Source organism: Copadichromis virginalis, linkage group LG4, assembly GCF_057382275.1.
Source record: "Copadichromis virginalis isolate Kocher_CV1m ecotype Utaka linkage group LG4, C_Virginalis_male_GT1.1, whole genome shotgun sequence".
Classification (NCBI taxonomy): Eukaryota; Metazoa; Chordata; class Actinopteri; order Cichliformes; family Cichlidae; genus Copadichromis; species Copadichromis virginalis.
In genome coordinates, this window is record NC_140621.1 from 17,660,203 (window position 1) to 17,680,804 (window position 20,602).

Consider the following 20,602-nt stretch of genomic DNA (forward strand, 5'->3'; position numbering starts at 1 on the left):
AACTTACAAATTCAGTAGGGAATCTAATATCTAGTTCCACCATTTTATTTTAGGACACTGTACATTTTCCTCTACAGTCAAAGAATCTTCATATGGATCTCATTTTAAAAAACACAAAAAGAAGAAGAAGAAGAGCTATGCCAAGTTTTCCTTCATAGACCTAGGAAATCTAGTATTTTTAAATGAATTTAAAAATGAAATAAAAAAAAAAAAAAAAAACAATACATGTCTGGAGTTTTTATAGTCAGTGTTCGTGCTAAGAAGGTTTCTGCTTGGGTTCACTTGTAAATGTTCATTCTGATTTAAATAGTCTTTCTCCAGAGACAGTGAATGGCATGTGTCAAATGTGGTTTTACTTATGAGCCCACAGAAAACTCTGGACTGGGACGAAAAAAGTTCATTTTCAAGGCCATCTCTTCCAGATTTACTATTTGTCAAGCAGTATTTGACTAAACACTGAAACACTTTGGTAAATCGTTCCTGATTACTGACTGTAGTAAAAGCAGATGGTACTCTCACTAATTGCGAAGACGTTTCAAGACAGGTTTATAGACAAGTCGTCTCAAGACATGACACCAGATAGCAACTGTTTTATAAAGACAATAAGACTGTTTGAATGCTGTGTTCAAAACTCACAGTGAATTTGTTAGGATATTTTACATAATGCAGTAATCATTTTAAATGACACAATCCTAAACTAATAATTGCATGGTAATGTTTTATTGCTTTATGAAGCTCCCTAACCCCTTAAGCAGTTTCCTTAAAGTTTCTTTAAATTTAAAAACTTCAAAATTATAAAGGTAAAATAAGCATATTTTGTCCTTAAAGATTTAAAAATATTATGTCTTTCTGTCCCCATTAAAAGTAAAAGTTAATATGGAGAATTTTAAAAATTGTATTCATAACATTAAAGCTTTCGAACTAAAAGCTGTAATTTAAAGATTACTTAGTGGCGATTTGATTGGTTTAGATTTCGTTAGATTTCAGTAAAACAACCAGAACACTAGAGGAGCTGGCATTTGTTAGTCTTCCTGGATTTTGTTTTGTTTACATTTTGTTACACCAATTTATCAAAAGTCATTGGTCTATGCTGATAATAAAATAATATATTTAGTGGCAAAACTTAAAATATTCTGTTTTCAGTTTCCATGAAAATAAACTACATTCTATTTGACATAGCTTTATAATTGATAAGAAAAAAAAAAGGTTCATTAAGCTAATCATTTACATGGTCACATTAAATAAAAACACAAGCATGCCATTAAACTAAAAGCACTTTCTCTGGTCAACAATAACATCTAATATTATATGTAAATATAAGTTATTTAAAAATATGCAAATGAAAAAGTGGTGAAAAGGGGATTGGTGATTCTGTGTTTCACTGAGAGGACAAATGAGCTCACACCATTTCAGCTTCAGCATCAATCATGTTTGCTCTGATACTGCTGCTGGCTGCTGGATCATGTGAGGAGCTTTTGCTGGATACAATCTAATAAACACATTAGAAACACTGAATATTCATATAAATGATGGTGATAATGTTGATTTATGTCTCCACAGGTGTGTACAGTATTGATCTCATCCAACCAGATCCAAGGGTTTTGCAGCCTGGACAGCCTTTGACCATCATCTGTCAGGTCACTGGTTATTCTTTGACTGATAGCAGCTATGGAACATGTTGGGTTAGACAGCATGATGGAAAGCAAATGGACTGGATTAACTGCATGTGGTATGATGGGAGCACTGCCAACAATAATGCTTTAAAGAACAAGTTCAGTGTGAGCAGAGACACTTCTGCTAGAACAGTGACAATAAGAGGACAGAATCTGCAGCCTGAGGACACAGCTGTTTATTACTGTGCACGTTACCTCACAGTGATACAAACCACTGACAGACCTGCACAAATACTCAGCAACACACAAGACATAGACTTGACAATTATAGTATTATTGAAAATACTACTCTCAGTCAGTCCAAGGGTGTTTACTATCTCCAGAGAGAACAGTAAAAAATGGTGTTTATTACTGTACTTGATATCACCAGCAAATTCAGTCAGTTGAGTGACTGTACAAAATCCTTTAATACTTAAAATTGCTGAATGACATTTCATTTTCATTCAGGTCAGGTCATGAACAAAAGTGACAGCCCAACATTCACACTGTAGGACAGGACTATTGTTTTTAACTCTTTCATTTTGAGATTTAGTTGTTTTGTTATCATAAAATTACACCTTAGATTATAAAATCAAACAAACAAACAAAAAAAACCTGATCTTGACCTTAAAAAAATAATTTTCAGAGACAACAACAGACATCAGGTGCTCAGATGAACAGTCTGAAAACTCTGCTGTTTATTATTGAGTGCTATCGAGTGCTACAGTTTAACAGCAGCACAAATCATTTAGAAGGAATGCGTATTATGTTGATTTTATTGGAATTTTACTCTGACACATATAATCACAAAAATAAAATAAAAAAAATTAAAAGGTGTTGCGAAAATTATTTTTTTCAGAGGAAACATAACGAGACACTTAAAAGACTGCTCATGGGAAAGTGTTAAAAGTGTTTAATCTTTTAATGTTTTGGGCCATAGTTTAAAATCATTTGTGTGACTGGAAGTATGTTATGCTGGACTCACCATCTGCTCCCTGTGTTACTTGTTTCTGTGTCTTTATGTCTGCATCATTCAACATTTAACTTTTAGTTTCTTTTGTTTATTTGCTTTCAACTGTATAGGACTTTGAAAAGTGCTAAATAACATTATTATCATTACTATTATTATCATTATTATTGTTGTTGTTGCTGTAAAATATTCCCAGTTGTGTCGTTTGTGCCCCAATTCCTTCTTGTGTGGGTTCCTCACTGGAGCATGGAACAGTTAAGAATTCCTGATCAGACAATTGGATAGGCTGACTACTGGAATAACATCTCAGCCTGGTTGTTTAAGGCCTCATACAAATTTGAAATAACATGTGAGTGCTTTAAAAAGGAAAAAAATCAGCTTTGTTGACACCAACTGTGGATTCTTTTGGCCACAATAATCTTCTAATGACAGCTGGATATTTTGTTTACAATCCTAAACAACACAAAGAGTTAGCTTACTGAAATTACCAGTCTTTTAATTTGCGTTCCCAAGCTGCTCTTTTTGCCTGGGAAGCAGTCCTGTCTGTCCTACCAGGAGCCTCAGCATGTCATGATTCTGTGTCTTGGACCCAGCATTTTGAGTTTTGAGTCCTTCTGTATTAAGTTTCTTTAGTTAGTCTTGCATTTATTATTTTTTTTTTTTTATCTCCCTAACCTGTCATCTCCTTTCGTGTCTCTCTCTCTCTCTCTCTCTTCATTTGTTTCTCTTCCTTAACTTTTTCTTTCTCCCCCCTTTTGTGTCTCTTCCGACCCATCTAGTTTCCTGTGTCTTCCTTCCTCCCGGCCCCTGTTTCCTGTTTTATTTTGACAGTCTTACCTCCCATGTTTTTTTTTTTTTTGCCTGTCCCATTTGGTTCTTTAGCCATCAGAATTGTTGTCTGAAGACCAACAAGGATACCCAATGGATTTACTTTGCCAAATGGATCATCGTGGCATTGCCGTATTGGTCCATTTGGTCGATCTTTGTTTTTATTATTTATTATATTTTATTTTCAGATGTTACAGACGGGACAGACATGAGTGAGGGATAGGAAAGGGAGAAAGAAAGAGGAAGGAAAGGAAAAACAGAAGGGGAGAGGGACAGTGAGAAAGGGGGGGAGAAAAAAAATAAAAATCTCCTGGATCACCTGTTGAGAGAAGAATAGAAAACAAGCAAAAAAACAAAAAAAACAAAGCAACATACTAAACACAAAACCATCGCATTAATCTAGCTAAGTGTAAACAGCAGTAAATACTAAATATTCAATGTTGTTGTGCAGCACGCAGGACAGATGTGCTTCGAAGTAGTAGCCAAGAAAGGTGTAATTTAAGTCTACGAGCAGTGTACACCCGTGTGCATACCTGTGTGGATCAGCGTGCTTGTATTCCAAAGGTTTCTCCATGTAACGATCTGCTAGGGAGTGTGGGGGGGCCACAGCCCCGTCCTCCAGGGTATGAAGCAGGTATGGAGGAGATCAAAACTCCAGACATCCAGAGGCCCCCAGAACACAAGAGACCATGGAAGACCAACAGAGGGGCAGCCGCGCCACTGTCCCAGTAAGAGCTGAGGAGAGTCCCAGATGAGGGTTCACCCAGCAGCCGCGGAGCAGAAGCCAGGGGGAGTTGCAGTGACGCGCCCGTGAGCTCCGCCGGCAGCCAGCTGTGCCTGAGTGACCGAGCCCCAGGCCGAGAGGCCGGGGGCACCCCACCTCCGAAGTGGACCGAGCGAGCCCCAGGCTCCAGGCCCCGATAAGCGGCCGCCAAGGAGTGAGCCGGTGTGTACCTGGACGCCCATCCCCAGACACAAAGAACCACCAACGCACCGATACCTGAGGGAGTCCGCCACCGGCAGGGGAAGTGGTGGTGGGTGGAGATAGGCCTCCAAACCTTGGAGGGCCTGAGGTGTACCCAGAGAGGTGGTGTCTGATACCCAACCTGACATATAGACACAGACATACAGGCACACACAGACACAAACATCCATTCCCCCCCTCATGCTCTCATATGCACTCACTCCACACTCAACCAACGTGGAGACAGACATAAAGAGACGCTGTACACACGATCACACTCCCCAAGCGTACTCTACAAACCGGGTCTAGGTGCCCTTGCCCCTGGAGGGGGGAACTGCACCCAGACCCAGGTGGTGTTACCCTTTTCCCTGCGGTGGGGAGAGGCAGACCACCCCGACTCCGTAGCAGCAGGGATGCCCCACACTCCAGACCGCAGTCGGACGGCCAACTCCTCCTAGCCCTCCCGCTCCAGCAGGCCGCAGAGAATGGGGGTGGGAGAAGACTCCAAACCGCCCTCCACCCGCTCATTGTAGTGTTGATGCATGTGTGTTCTAAGGTGCAATTAAAACCCAGGAGGGCATGGAGCTACCTGCCAAGGAGCAGCAGGTAAGCGCATAGTCCCTCCTGATAGCCCTCAATGTCTAAGTGTATTTAAAATTGAGAGGTGGGCAACGACGCCAGGGGTGAGGTGTACACCCTGATGGTAATATGGACCCCGTGATTGTGCCCACCCCCAAGATCCTATATCTATGTGTAATGAGAGTGTGAGTAATGTGAATGTCTAAGTTGTGGGATAAAATTGAGGCAGAGGCAGCCGGAAGGGGACAGAGGGGGGGGGTAGCCTCCTCTGCACCCTGGTGACATACCCCTACTCCAAGGCCCTGCATGTGTGGGTGGTTGTGGTGGAGCGGGAAGTGTGTTCAGTTTTGCTTCCCCTGTGTTGTTAGTCTATTCGTCCCAGCTGTGTTTGCATGTGTGTGTGTGTGTGTGTGTGTGTGTGTGTGTGTGTAGTGTCAGGTCTGGTTGTGTTTCATGTCTTAGATTCTTAGTGTTTTGTGTTTAGTTTCTTCTCCATTTGCATTTTTGTTTCTGTTCTCAGGCAGCCGCTGAATAAACGGCTCATTTCTGTTAAACCCAAATTCCAGCCTGTTGATTGTCTGCGTTTGGGTCCGACTCTGTTCTGCAGTAGCAGATTGTGACACAGAGAACTGAGCATGTCATTAAAACAACTACTGCTTTTTGCTATTATTATTAGTAGTAGTAGTAGTATTGAAGTTGTTGTTGTTTGTTTTTATTGTTGATGTTTAAGCACTAAAGAATTTTAACAACTTAAAAAAAAAAAAAAAAAAAACTACAATTATAAAATTCTGACTATGTCAAGAAGTAAAAATAAGAAAGCCTTTGCATTATTCATGAAATTACTTAAGCTTGCACAAGCTAAATGTAAAATGTATATAATACAGAGTAAAAAAGATGGTCGATATTACAGCTTTATCCTACAATAAAGAGGAGTCCTTGCAAAACTCAGATGTCTTCTACCATTACTTATCTGACTGCAGAGAGAGGTAACAACAGAGGACTCAATTTATCAGGATGGACTGTAAGACAGGGCTGCTGCTTTTAGCTCTATGCTGGTCAGGTGAGGATGCAATAAAATTGTTTTCAAAAACTTATCAATTTACAGCAGTTACTTTTTTCTTTTTTTGTCTTGATAGGTGCACTGTAATCCCTAACAGTTGTTCTAGCTCATAACTAATAAGCTCATAACACTCAAATGTCGTTTTGTAGTTGAGCAAACTATAAAGTATTGAGCTCTGTTGGCTTTTATGCAACTTTAATTGAATAGGGCTCTATATTTTTCAGCTAATTTGTTTGGAAGGCTCAAAAAGTTTAAGAAGCATATATTAGTGACGTTCTGGTGGGTGGAGTCTTGTTGCTCCCTCAGGAAAGCTGAGTCAGCCATCTTGAATTTACCTTGATGCGGGGAAGATTTGGCCAGCCCTAAGAGTCCCCAACTTCAACCCACCACGACCACCACCTTATTTTTTTTCATCAACTGCCCTAAATTTGGTAAGTCTAACGTGTTTTTGTTTTGTTTAAATTTAATTTCGATAAACATTCTTTTTTATTTTTTACTGGAAATATATTCGTACTTTGTGCACAGTGAATGTTTGTTATAAATGAATTCGAATCCAAGTAATTGTAATTTTAGGAGTTTTGGAATGTGACAAATACATAATGTTATTTCAAATTAGAATGGTGTAATGTTTTGGCGGTTTTCTGTGGGGGACAACATTTCCCATAATGCATTGTATTCTTGCCCGGGAAGTTGACGGTGGCAGTTCTAGCTCCATGCGTTTGAACTTTCTACTGTCCGTTTCTACCGGTTGTCGTATTCGCCGGTAATGCACGTGCGTATTGTGAGTATACTTATTTCAATAAGTGTCCGTGTTACACAGTCAGTGGTTTACGCTGTTGAGCTATGTGTGTGTGTGTGTGTGCTAGCATGAAGCGAACAATAATAAATAACATGAGTGTGTTATCATGATGGTAATTAAACACGTTTGTATATTTTCGTAGTCTCAAATGTGTGGTTGTGAGATAATCTCGAAATCCTTTTAACAGTTTAGAGGGGTATTCCACTAAGTGAGCTCTACAAGTCAAGGCTTGCTGAAAAATGCATCGCCTGATTCAGCCTAACATTACACACTGGTCGAACTCGGTGCTACGAACGAAGTTCAGCAAAATTGTTCGCGCTAATTCGACAAGGCTCAACCAGCCAGACTGAGGCGCCTCCTTGACACCTTTAAGCCAGACCCTATCGATCTTTGCTAGATAGATTGAAATGAAATGAAAATAAAGAGCCGCGTTCTGCTCCCAGGCTAAGAAAGAATCATTGATGCAGACTGTGCGGATCACAAATACTCTCTAACCTGTAAGGCAGGGGTGTCCAAACTTTTTTCTTTTTTTTTTTTTTTTTTTTTTTTTTTTTTTTTAAATGACATCAGAAACAGCAGTATGCGACATTACGTGATGGCAGAGCTTCAGTTCATCCTTTGTCATTTTTTTTTTTTTTTTTTTTTTTTTTTTTTTTAATAAATAGGACAGGGGGAATGAATGAGAGAGAGAGGGGGAGAGAAAGAAAGAAAACCCAAGGGGAGAAGAGACGGTGAGAAGGGGGGGGAAGAGAGACAAAAAAAAAAAAAAAAAAACTCCTGGGTCACCTGTATGGAGAAAAAACAAACAAACAAACAAACAGAGGAGACAGCAAACAACAAAGAGCAACATAATAATAGAGAAAGCAAAGCACCATCACAATAAACTAGCTAGTCATAGATATCAGTATTTACTAAGTAATAAACGATATTGTGCAGCACGCAAGATAGACAGCGCACAGTGTGCTTTGAGGCAGCAGCCAAGAAAGCTTTAGTCCGCGTCTGTGAATACCCATGTGTGCATACCTGTGTGGATCAGCATGCTTGCATTCCAAAGGTTTCTCCATGTAATGATCTGCTAGGGAGTGTGGGGGGGCCACAGCCCCGTCCTCCAGGGTGTGAAGCGGGTATGGAGGAGATCAAAACTCCAGACATCCAGAGGCCCCCAGAACACAAGAGACCATGGAAGACCAACAGAGGGGCAGCCGCGCCACTGTCCCAGTAAGAGCCGAGGAGAGTCCCAGATGAGGGCTCACTCAGCAGCCGCGGAGCAGAAGCCAGGGGGGGTTGCAGTGACGCGCCCGTGAGCTCCGCCGGCCCCCAGCTGCGCCTGAGTGACCGAGCCCTAGGCCGAGAGGCCGGGGGCGCCCCACCTCCAAAGGGGCCCGAGCGAGCCCCAGGCTCCAGGCCCCGATAAGCGGCCGCCAAGGAGTGAGCCGGTGTGTACCCGGACGCCCACCCCCAGACACAGAGAACCACCAACACACCGACACCTGAGGGAGTCCGCCACCGGCAGGGGAAGTGGTGGTGGGTGGAGATAGGCCTCCAAACCTTGGAGGGCCTGAGGTGTCCCCAGAGAGGTGGCATCTGATACCCAACCTGACATATAGACACAGACATACAGGCACACACAGACACAAACATCCATTCCCACCCTCATGCTCTCATATGCACTCACTCCACACTCAACCAACGTGGAGACAGACATAAAGAGACGCTGTACACACAATCACACTCCCCAAGCGTACCCTACAAACCGGGTCTAGGTACCCTTGCCCCTGGAGGGGGGAATTGCACCCAGACCCAGGTGGTGTTACCCTTTTCCCTGCGGTGGGGAGAGGCAGACCACCCCGACTCCGCAGCAGCAGGGAGGCCCCACACCCCAGACCGCAGTCGGACGGCCAACTCCTCCTACTAGCCCCCCCGCTCCAGCAGGCCGCAGAGAATGGGGGTGGGAGAAGACTCCAAACCTCCCTCCACCCGCTCATTGTAGTGTTGATGCATATGTGTTCTAAGGTGCAATTAAAACCCAGGAGGGCATGGAGCTACCTGCCAAGGAGCAGCAGGTAAGCGCATGGTCCCTCCTGCTAGCCCTCAATGACTAAGTGTATTTAAAATTGAGAGGTGGGCAACGACGTCAGGGGTGAGGTGTACACCCTGATGGTGATTTGGACTCCGTGATTGTGCCCACCCCCAAGATCCTATATGTATGTGTAATGAGAGTGTGAATAATGTGAATGTCTAAGTTGTGGAATAAAATTGAGGCAGAGGCAGCCAGAAGGGGACGGGGGGGGGGGTAGCCTCCTCCGCACCCTGGTGACATACCCCCACTCCAAGGCCCTGCATGTGTGGGTGGTTGTGGAGGAGCGGGAAGAGGGAGGCAGCTGGAGATGGGGAGGGAAGGAAGGGAGGGGCAGGTAACCCCTCCCTGGGGCCAGCTCCCCCGCTGACCCCAGTAGGCACTCCCACCCTCCGCGACCCGCCAGGGAAGGGGGGCCCAGGCCCATCAGACCGGGGCCCAGTGCAGTAGCGCCCCCCGGCTCCACAGAGCCCTGGACAGTCCACCCAACCCCACCACAGAGAAAACTGCACCCACCCCACCAACCACACATCTTCCAGACTACATAAGACGGTAAACGCCCAGGCTGAGATCTTCCTCCACCTCTCCTGTATCTCCCCCTCCTGCAGAGAGTTCCTGAGAGAAGAAAGCTCCTGCCAGATGTGACCATCCCCCCCACCAGTTGAAGAGCCCCCCAGGCGGCTCGATGCACCGGCGGCACCCTGCTCCAGGGCCGGGCCCCCATGCACCCACCCGCCCACAACCCCGGCAACACACCAACCAGGACCCGAGCCCCCGAGGCCTGGCCCGGGCCCCCGCCCAGAGACGGAGCACCCCCAGAACCTCACGCCCATCCCGGACCCACCCAGGGGCAGCCAGGTTGCCAGGTCAGTAACCCACGTCCGTCAGCACAGACCCTCCCCTAGCCCCGCTGCACGCAGCCGCGAGGAAACAGTCACCTGAGAGCCAACAGAGCCCTCAACCGGACGTGACCGCTACCCCGGGTTGAGCCCCCCAAGGAAGATGCCTCCGGGGAACCCCCCGACGCCCTAAGCCTGTCCCTACCCCCTCACCAATCACAACAGTGAAGGCGGGACCAAACTATGACCCCCCACCCCCACTAGGTGATGGAGCTGATAAAAGGGGCCCAGAGCAATTGATCTGATGTGGTGGCAGAGGCTGTGTCAAGACTAATGTAATCTAATAGATAATTTCTATATTGGTTAGAATTAAGATTATTTTTATTTTTCCAGTTCATGAGGACTGTTTTCTTGGCTATGCATAGGGCAGTGAAGATCATATGGGCTATATTCTTTTCTGAAGTGACATTATCTAAGCTGCCCAACAAACACACTAAGGGGGAGGTTGGAATGTTACATTTCAGACACTTTGATAAGTCTTCACATATCTCGCGCCAAAACTTTTGCACTGGTGGACAGAACCAAAGAGCGTGGATGTAATTGTCTGGTGTATTGCCTTGACAGTGTGAGCAGTTGTTGGAAGATGTAAAGCCCATCTTAAACATCCGATGACCTGTATAGTGCACTCTATGAAGTATTTTGTATTGTATTAATTGCAGACTGGGATTTTTAATTAATTTAAAAGTTTTTAAGCAAATCTGAGACCAGAAGTTTTGGTCTAGGTTGACTGATAAATCTGCTTCCCACTTTGCAGTAGGAAGGGATATTGATTCATCTAATTTAGAAAGTGTTCTGTATATTTTAGATAATAATTTGGGGGATTTAAGAGTAAGAAAATGTGCCGCACTTAGTGGTGTTTGTAATTCAACTTGACTGAGGTTAAATTTCTTTTTTACTATGGATTTAATTTGTTGATATTCTAAAAACCTTGTCTTGTTGATCCCATATTGTTCAACTAGTCTGTCAAATGGAATAAATTCTGTTCCCTCTAATATATGTTCTAAGTATTTAATTCCTTTACAACTCCATTCTGGGAAATTAATCATATTATTGTTTTGTAATATGTCAGGGTTATTCCAGATAGGTGTACGTTTGCATGGGATTAATGAAGACTCCGTTATTTTTAGAAACTCCCACCATGCTGTTAGAGAAAAGCTGATGTTGATACTTTTAAAGCATTCATGTCTTTTGATGTTTGAGCTAATAAATGGTAGGTCTGAAATCTCTAGATCCTTGCATAGTGCCTGTTCAACATCTAGCCAGGGCTCAACTAAGAAGGTATGTTTTAACCATTCTGAGATGAACTGAAGCCTGTTGGCTAAGAAGTATTGGTGAAAATTAGGCAGATCTAATCCTCCTCTATCCTTGGTTCTTTGTAGCGTTTTTAAGCTAATACGCGGGGGTTTATCTTTCCAAAGGAATTTGGAAATATATGAATCCAGAGATCTGAACCAATCTTGTGATGGTTTGTTAGGGATCATCAAAAATAAGTAATTTATTTTTGGCAAGATCATCATTTTTATAGTGGCGACCCTTCCCATGAGTGATATGGGTAAAGATTTCCATCTAGTCAGATCGCCTTCTACTTTCTTTAGAAGTGGGATGTGGTTTAGTTTAATTAAGTCTGAAAGCTTAGGAGAGATATTAATACCTAAATATTTAATATTTCCGGATTGCAGTGGGGCAGAGGAAGAATTATGGAAGGAGCAGTTAATGGGGAGAACTGTAGATTTTGGCCAGTTAATTGAATAATCTGAAACTCTTGAAAACCAGTTTATTAACGTAATTACCTCAGAGAGGTTGGTTTGTGTGTTTTGCAGAAAAAGCAACACATCATCCGCATAGAGACTGATTTTATGTTCTATGTTCTTACATTTTATGCCCTTAATTGTTGTAGCCTGTCTAAATGCTGCTGCTAGAGGTTCGATAAAAATTGCAAAAAGTGAGGGGGAGAGTGGGCATCCCTGTCTGGTGCCCCTCAGGAGACAGAAGCTGGAGGATGTCTGGTCATTTGTTCTGATACGAGCTGTTGGGGAATTGTATAATATTCTTATCCAGTTTATGAAAGAGTTTCCAAAACCAAATTTGTGTAAAGTTGCGAATAAAAATTTCCAATTAACTCTGTCAAATGCTTTTTCTGCATCTAGAGATAATATTATGGCTTCGATGTTTTTATCGTATGAGTAGTCTATTAAATTAAGTAATCTACGAGTGTTTGTTGAGGAGTGCCGACCTTTTATGAAACCAGTTTGGTCAGGATGAATTAGGAGGGGGGTCATTTTCTCTAATCTCTTTTAGAGAGCTTTGCAGATTATTTTAAGGTCTACATTTAAAAGAGAAATTGGACGATAGCTTGAGGGAAATAAAGGGTCTTTGCCTGGTTTTAGCAGGAGACTAATGTTGGCAGAATTCATATTTGGTGGTAGTCTGCCCTTTTCCTCGATTTCCTGCAACATGCTGTGGAATACTGGTGCCAAAATTGTCCAGAATTCTTTGTAGAACTTTTTTCACTGAGGGCCACATACATAAAAATATAGGAGGGGCTGGGCCACTTACTAGAAATTAGGTAAATAACCTGAACTTTAGTGTATTAAAGTGTATTAAAGATCACTTAAAAGTGGTCGAATATGTTATATTGTTAAATATAATTAAAGACAAAACTGCCTTCATCACAGCTTTCCATAAATGGATCTTTATTGATTCATTCAGAAAAAGCTTTGGTAACTTATTTTCAGAACAGCAGCCTCAGATTTCTTCTTAGACAGAAGATTTACAGCACAAAGAAAAAACAATAAAGGGGAAAATAGGACAGGTAAATTTCAAGTTTGTTATTTAAGTTATTAAGCTTAGCAACACACCTATTAACATTAGTTTGAAACGGTTAACATTAACAGACTGAACTGGACTTAATAACAGGAGTGCATATAATCTTAGTAAATTATTGTGGTGAGTATCAGCTGCGCTGGGTATGTAAATCGGGCCATCCAGCTGCGGTGCTGATTCGACGTCACTCGTGCCAAAAATCCGGACAAATGTCACTTGATCAGAATCAGAATCAGAATCAGAATGGGTTTATTGCCAGATGTTGAGGTTTACAACATTAGGAAATTGCTGCGGTGCTTCAGTGCAGACAATAAGAATTAAAGTGCTATGTAGAAAGAAAGATATGTGCATGAGATATACATGAGATATATACATGAGAATAAGAATTATGAGTGCTACGTAGAAAGATATATACATGAGTGCAGGTGGTGATCAGTGCCAAACATGAAATGATGCAGTGACACAGCGTAGGGTCATGTGTTAGTGGCGGGGACAATCATGTGGTTATTGTTCATGTGTCCAACAGCAGAGGGGAAGAAACTGTTCTTGTGGCGAGAGGTTCTGGTGCGAAGCAGGAGCAGATCTGCATCAGATGAGATCAGCTGACTACGTGTGTGTGTGCTGTGCAAAAACTGTTTTTGAACATTAATAAGTCGTCTTTGTGCACATATTGTTTACAGATATCAGACTGCAAAGAGCGCTACAGAGAGTCAACATTTCACCAGTTGTCAGTGGGTGAGTTTTATAATTTGTGTCCTAATTTAAATAAAAAATAAATACAGAGAAACTAGAGAATTTTGCCCTGAATTATTCAAAATTTTTAGATTTTTTTGGGTTACCCTTCTAGATTGACAAGTTTAGCCCGTTACACAAAAAGTTTGGACACCCCTGATCTATAACAATGACAATCAGAACATGGCTATCCAACACTTTGTTTTTACTCTGCATTTGTGTAAATACTATTCTAATAGATATTGTATGTTCATCTAGGAACAGCATGATGTAAATACAAGACAGGCCCTCGTCCTTCGTGCACTTCCTGTGTACCTGCGTGAAGATGCCTCCACGTTATTCAGGACTTGTGATGTAAGTGTACTGGCCTCAGCATCAACCCCTTTGCCTAGCTGTTCAGTCGAACATATGACATCGCTCAGAACTCAAGGAGAACCAGGGTGTATATCAGGAAGGAGGTTCAACACAGTCCTCATCTGACTTGTTTTCTCCCATATATCAACTATTGTTGAATAAGATTGCAAGAAGATTGTTACGCATAAACCAGAAAACATGAAAATAGTTGAAAGATTATTAAACAAAAACAAATCCACAGATAAGAACTATCTCCCTTTTAAAATTCAAGTGTTCTATTTTTTTGGAGGTGCCATGTTGTGGTCAGAGAAATGTTTGGTAAATAACAAAAACAAATATCTTGGCATATATTTATTATTGAAAACATTTATTTAAACATATGTTTTGAAACCAAACCCAAATTAAGATTATTGTAATGCATCATGATGTATCGCCATATCAAATTAAATCGTTGACATTATAATCCTAAAAGAAACGACTTATGAAGATTCACACCTCTAATCAATAGCATGATTTGTGTCCTTGTGGGGCTGAACTCATTCTTGTATTATTTTTATTTTGCAGTCAGCAGATGGTCCAGACCTCACTGACACTCCTGTGGCTCTGCTGACAGTTGTCACGGATGACACTACTGATTCGGCCCTCTTCAGTCCCGAAAGCATCTGCATTGTCGTTGAGGATGAAATAATTGTGAATGGTCCCACAAATCTGGCTGAGTCATTTCTCCTGCTCTTTGGGTACATCTATGCACTAGACCTACAATACCCAAAGAAACTTGAGCTTACATTCACATTTATCCAGAAGGTTGTGATGTGCCTTGAGGACAAACCACTGAAAGGGCATCTACTGATGCTGAAGAATGATTTGTTCAATGAGTGAATCACTCAGAATGGACTACTTGTTGAGCTGAGTATTGAGGAAGCTTTTTTTGTTTGTTTGTTTTTTTCCTAATCATTTGGCTTTTCTACTTCAAATTTAAAGTGAATGACTGCTCATTTTGTGGACTATTCATGTTTAACGTTGTGTTGCCTAATACCTTAATGCACTACCTGATGTTTGTTCCCAGTTATGTACAGTTGTATAAACCAGTACAAATCTGGATGCCTCATTTCTCCTGCTTTTTGGGTAGTTCTGTGTAGGGCTGCCACAAACGATTATTCTGATAGTCGACTAGTCACCGATTATTTTTGTGATTAGTCGACTAATCAGATCATCATCCATTGGACGTAAAACGTACAGCTTATTGCACCAGCAGCATCTGCTCTTATATAACTATCATTAGCTTACAGCTTTAAGTGTGTAAGGTCTGTGCTAACTAAAAATAAAGACAAGATGATAGTTTATTGAATTTAAATGAAATTTGCAGATTGTTTCGGTGAAGTTTAATAAACTCCTTGCTATCTAAAATATAACAGGACACCGGAGTAAATTATCCAGCATCTCACACTTCTGATAATCAGCTGTCTGCTTGACGTTTATTCAGCTGTGTAAAAACTATAACTTTAATCTCAGCCAAACCGATTCACTCAGGAACAAATAAAATACTAAAAAAAGCCAAACAATAACATTTTTAAGTTATCTAAGTAACTTATAAATCATGTTTAACCTGAGTAGCGAAAGACGGCGGTGGGTTTGAAAACGATCTGCCGGGAGTCCGGTGTTCTCACGGCTCTAGTGACCTTGCCCCCGGCTAGCTATCGAGCTAGTGGGTAACAGACGTCTCCGAAAATGTCGGAGCGCTCTTGAAAATATGTGGTGTCTTGATAAACTGAGCAGATATTTGAGGTTTCCACAGCTACATTCTCGCCTGAACATATGTTAAACGTTTATTTTGTGACCCAGAAAGAATAATAAGAGTAATATTAAAACTAACTAGCTGCCGCCATTGTTGGAAACTGAGCTGGGCCGCGCTATGAATTCTGGGACACAGCTTCTTCTTCTTCTTCTTCGGGGTTTATCGGCAGCTGGCATCCTTGTACATGCAGTGCTGCCATCTTCTGTTTCAGTCCGTTATTACACTCTTAAATCCTACTACTTATTCCTGCGTCTTTTGTGATCTTACAAAGCTTCAAACGACGCGACGACTATTAAATCAGTCGTCGACGATTTTGATGTTTGTTCCCTATAAGTACAGCAGTGGAAACCAGTACTGTTTTTTTTTTTTTATGTATTTTAAAAAAAGAAAGTGAGCTGCAGCTGTCAAGGTACAGTAAGTGTTAAATGCCTCAATGTTCTAATAGCTGCAATTCCTGTTAATACTGAAAATGTCATTGAATTTTAGAATTGAGATGGAGACCCTTGGAGTCTTTTTCTCTTGTTTTATTTATGAAGCACTTTTTTATGAGTGAGCGCTGTTGTTTGTGCGTTTTTAAAAGCACATTGTGTTTAATAAAAAGTTGTTAAATTGTTAGTGTTGTTACTTTCATGTTTTCTAGCACTTTTAGCTAATTATAATTTACTGGGCAAACAGTTTAGAATTATTTGTAAGTGTATTTCCCACAATATTTTAAAATTATTGAAGATTTTAAGTTATTTCCCATATTATAAGTTAGAAAATATGAAGATGTTTGAGTTTATTTCCCACATCGAATGAGTTGCAATATGTAAAATATTTTGAGTGCATTTCCCACCTTAATTAAGTTGAAAAATATTGAACATTTTGAGTTTATTACTCCCTAATTATAAGTTGAGGAATATAAACATTTATGAGTTAACATTGAGGTAATTTAAGGCAACTGCAACTATAATTTTTATTTTAGTTAAACTTAAAATTTTTAAAAACATCACTAAAAAATTGTTGTGTAATCTGTTACACAATTTTTGAGTTCTGTGAACTTATTAGGTTTTACAGTGTGTTGATGGTCAGATTCTGACAGAATCTGAAGCCAATGCTTAAAAGAGAATCTCACAGACTGACCTGCACAGCTTCTGGATTCACATTCAGCAGCTACGCTATGGCCTGGATCAGGCAGGGTCCTGGAAAAGGACTGGAGTGGGTTGCCTCGGTTGACAATGGTATTGGTGCCAGAAAATATTACTCTCAGTCAGTTCAAGGTCGGTTTACCATCTCCAAAGACAACAACAGACAGCAGGTGTATCTGCAGATGGACAATCTGAGAAATGATGATTCTGCTGTGTGTTATTGTGCTTGATATCCACAGTGACTCAAGCCAGCTGAGCAGATGTACAAAATCATACAAAAATTAACATTACTGGAGTGAGATTTCATGTTCACTCAGGTGATTCAGTGAAACTCTGCGCACTTGATAATACAATTATTAGCAAGAAAAGCCCAAAACTCACTACAGTGACTCTGATACAGTTAACATGGTTCATCTCATGTTGAAGATTACCTGCAGAGCAGAAAGCAAATAGACTAGATTTTCTGCATATGGTCTGATGGGAGCAGTAGCAAAAATGATGCTTTAAAGAACAAGTTCAGCATCAGCAGAGACACTTTTGCTCAAACAGTGACAATAACAGGACAGAATCTGGAACCTGAAGACACCACTGACAGACCTACACAAATTCTCAGCAACAAGCAACAAGCTCCTCTTCTTCATATTTAACCAAACCCTGTGGTCAGGTAGACTGATGATAAGCAGTTCTTCATCTTGTGTTCATCATATTCAGGGCTCTAGGAAAACAATTGGGATGCCTCTCACTCTTCCACCCGGAACGACTTTAATTGGGTGAATTCTTGTAGAAAGAGCACAACAAACAACAAATGCAAAACATATGCACACTTTCAGAATCATTCATCTTGAGCGGTGTCTGATTAGTTTTAAGTGCAGCTGCAGTTTAACCTTCTGACAAATTGTATTCAAATTGCAGCCATGGATGGAATGGCTCGCATATGTACAAGCATCAAAGAGATGTCAACATATTCATATTGGCAAAGAACAAAAATTAAACATTCAAATTATGTAATGAAATGCAAATGCGGAGTCCCTTTATTCAAATAGACATCAAGAACTTCCTCATAATTGAAGTCAAGTGTGTGACCGCATCACTGAGGGGAGAGAAGCAGTTCAAGTTCAAGATCAACCATGTTCTCTTTATCGCTGATGTTACTGATAACAGCTGGATCCTGTAAGAAACTTTGTTGGATTCACTCAAAAAAATATATATATATACAGTGGAAATGCTGAATAATCAGATGAGTGAAGACAAAGTTTATTTCTGTCCCCACAGGTGTGTACAGTATTGATCTCGTTCAGCCAGATTCAATGGTTATTCAGCCTGGACAGTCTTTGACCATCACCTGTCAGGTCTCTGGTTATTCTTTAACTAGCTATGGAACAGCGTGGATCAGACAGCGTGAAGGAAAACAACTGGAGTGGATTCTCATCATATGGGGTGGTGGGAGCATTGACAAAAATGATGTTTTAAAAAACAAGTTCAGCGTCAGCAGAGACACTTCTGCACAAACACTGACAATAACAGGACAGAATCTGCAGCCCGAGGACACAGCTGTTTATTACTGTGCACGTACGGACACAGTGATACAAACCACTGACAGACCATCACAAATACTCAGCAACATACAACACACATCCATACATGTGCTGTAAAGGGGATATGAATAAAGAGTTTGTTGAAAGGGCAGTTTACCATTTCCAAAAACGACAGTAAATTTATATTTAAATAGGCATACAAACACTGTTTTTTACCAACAGAAAATAAATAACAAATAAAAAAAAACTGACTCACATACTGTATATGTCTCTCTGTCTGCAGCGGTGCTACCTGAAGTTGTGAATCAGGTGGAGAAGTGGAAAAAGGCTCTGCTGGTAGTAATTCTAGTCCACTAGTATCTCATAATAATTTTTAGAATCTAATATCAACCCTGGAATTGAGCTGTTCTTAGCAGCTGGGTGTGACTCTAAAAATATCCTATACTAACAGTACCAGAAGCTCTTCTTTCTTCTTCTTTATTAATGTAACTTTTACAAAAATATGTCAGTAAATTATTTTTTAAACTCTTTTTAAACTTTTCGTAGCAGCTACTTGAAGGTTTTACTTTTTTTAAATGGACTACACTATCAACACACTGACATTAAAAGGGCAGAATCTGCAACTTGCAGACATTGCTGTGTATAACTGTACCCCACAGCCACAGTAACACACAGTGCCTGTGTATTTGTAGCATAGAGTCACCAGAGGAGGTGCTCTCAGACCACTATAGAGTTCAGTGAATAGTACTGAGAAACCAAATTTAACACAGTTTCAGATGTAAAGTTTTTAAAAGCCTCCATCAGATAGAAATTAGTTCCTTTGCCTTTCTCAATGGCAGTGTTAATTTCAACATGCATATAGAGGACAAAAGCACCATTTAATATTGTGATATGCTTCCTCCACATAAATATACTGCCATTATTTTATATTTCTACTAAACTAAATTGTGAACTTAATGCACCTCTTGCTTCAGCATCATAAACACAGGAATGCTGTCAAATAAATGTGGAATCAATTGGCTCAGTGGGATTAGCAGTGCATCCAAAAGTGTGACACTGTGAGTTTTCATCACTCGAGTGGTATATTTTTTTTCTTCTCATTGCTTTCTCAAGGCACTTTTCTTATTTAGTTTTGTTTATTTTGTTTTAAGTAAGAAACCAGTTGTTAAACAGAAGCTTTGTCTTGATAGAAAGTCTAAGCACCTCAAGGTGACATTTAAGTAACATCTGGAAATAGGTTTAACTTTCATTTTGAAACTATTTTTCAACCATGACTAGCAGCCAATGGTTATCTGACGTCAAAATGTTTGCTGTGAGCAAAGTAAAAAACCCACATTTTCAGAGGTGTCTGCACAATCCATTTACTTGTTTGTGTGTACCCATTTTTATGGGTACACACAAACTGATTTTTAACTGATTTTTTTTATTGATTTTTTTTTATTTGAATTTTATTGAATTTTATTTTATTTTATTTGTATTCTTTCACTTATTGTTGCATGTGTGTTGTTGCTGCCTGTGTTTGAGTAATTTCTGTAACTGTGAGACACCTGCTGCTGCCTATCTTGGCCAGGTCTCCCTTGAAAAAGAGGTTTTTAATCTCAATGGGATTTTCCTGGTTAAATAAAGGTTAATAAATAAATAAATGGCCAGTACTTGGATGTTGATAGTCCGGTGTGTCTCTGGCAGTTCTTCATATTTGTCTGAGCTGAAGGTGATCACATGAGCAAACTTAATAAGCCACTGTGTTTAGATAGGCTGATGGTAATTCGTTTTTTTTTTTGTTTGTTTTTTTACTTATGTGGGAATCATTTGGGCTCACGCCTGTGACTATAAAGCAATGAAAAAATGACACAGAGATGCCCACAGTTTTGATCATTTTCTCCACATCTATCTAGAACTTTTTTTTCATCCTGTTAAATTCTTGAAGAAAGAGCAATGCAAATAGCTGTAAAAAGACAATTACATTTTTGATAGTGAGAAGCTCAAAATGCAGGTTCAGTTTATCCTATTGATGCAAAGTAGCAAACTGATATAAGATTTTTTGGTTTTGTGTTATGTTTATTTGTAGCTTCATTTAAAGGAAGAAGAGCTTGTGAATTGGAACCAACACAGGAAGAGAGATTGAAGCCATATGTGTAGAGGAATGCGGTGACATACGATACTACCTCCTGTTTTAACAGACAAGCTGGCGCTCTCTCTCTCTTTCTCTCCTTTTATGGGAATGTCTGAATTTCTATACATACCAAGTTACCTCCTTTTTCAGCAGATAAGTGAAAGGTTTTCTCCTTTTAAGGAAATATTATCAGTTCCATACATGCCACTCCTACTGCTGTGGAAACTTGCTTGAAGTATAAATAAAGGATGTTCTGAATGCCCTGGGCGGTTTCTCTGTGTCACATCTGTTGAGC

General features: G+C 40.6%; 1 long non-coding RNA gene across 2 annotated transcripts; it reads left to right on the top strand.

Moving 5' to 3' along the window:
• Window positions 1–6,429: 6,429 nt before the first annotated feature.
• Window positions 6,430–14,572, top strand: LOC146711181 (uncharacterized). Of its 2 annotated transcripts, XR_014920281.1 has the most exons (4): window positions 6,430–6,484; window positions 13,332–13,386; window positions 13,642–13,737; window positions 14,302–14,572. It is a non-coding gene; the product is annotated as an uncharacterized LOC146711181 (long non-coding RNA). The 2 variants fall into 2 exon arrangements; XR_014920280.1 differs by lacking the exon at window positions 6,430–6,484 and having other exon boundaries at window positions 13,238–13,386.
• The last annotated feature ends 6,030 nt before the right edge of the window (window positions 14,573–20,602 follow it).